Below are 705 nucleotides of genomic sequence, written 5' to 3'. Positions count from 1 at the left end.
GTTTCACCCAGCCCTGAGAGAAGATGGAAAAATCTGTCATGGAGATTCTTGGAGGAAAAGAATATCTCAAGTCTGTTAAAAGACAGGTCAGATTCAGCTTTGAACAGGATTATATCATGTTTATTCAAGGACTGGGCCCACTTGCACTTCTCTTCCTAGTGGGAAAAGGCCATTTGACTCTATCTCAACTTTCTTTTCTCTTAGGTGAGGAAAGAAGAGATTTTGACTGATCACATAGTACATTTTGAAATTTGGAGAAACAGTAATGACAGGAAGGCTTCTTTTTTAAAAATTTAAGTATGGTTGGCTTACGATATTATATTGGTTTCAGGTGTACAATATAGTGATTTGACACGTATATTCCTTCTGATGTTATCATCATGCTGAGTCTATAATGCTGAGACAGCTGTCACGATGCAAAGTTACCACAATATTATTAACTATATTCTTCTTCACTTTTTTTGCCCATCTCTCATTGCCCCTCACCTCTGGCAACCATCAGTTTGATCTCTATGAGTCTGTTTTGTTTAGTCTGTTCATTTGTTTTGTTTTGTTAGATTCCACAAATGAGTGAAATTACATATTTGTCTTTTCCTGACTTATTTCACTTAGCATAATACCCTCTAGGTCTACCAATGTTGTCACAAATGGCAAGATTTTATTCTTTCTTATTGCTGAGTACTATTCCAGTGTATGTATGTATAT

The sequence above is a fragment of the Pteropus alecto genome, unplaced genomic scaffold (assembly GCF_000325575.1).
Source record: "Pteropus alecto unplaced genomic scaffold, ASM32557v1 scaffold95, whole genome shotgun sequence".
In the NCBI taxonomy this organism is placed as follows: Eukaryota; Metazoa; Chordata; class Mammalia; order Chiroptera; family Pteropodidae; genus Pteropus; species Pteropus alecto.
Note: the sequence above shows the minus strand (reverse complement) of the source record.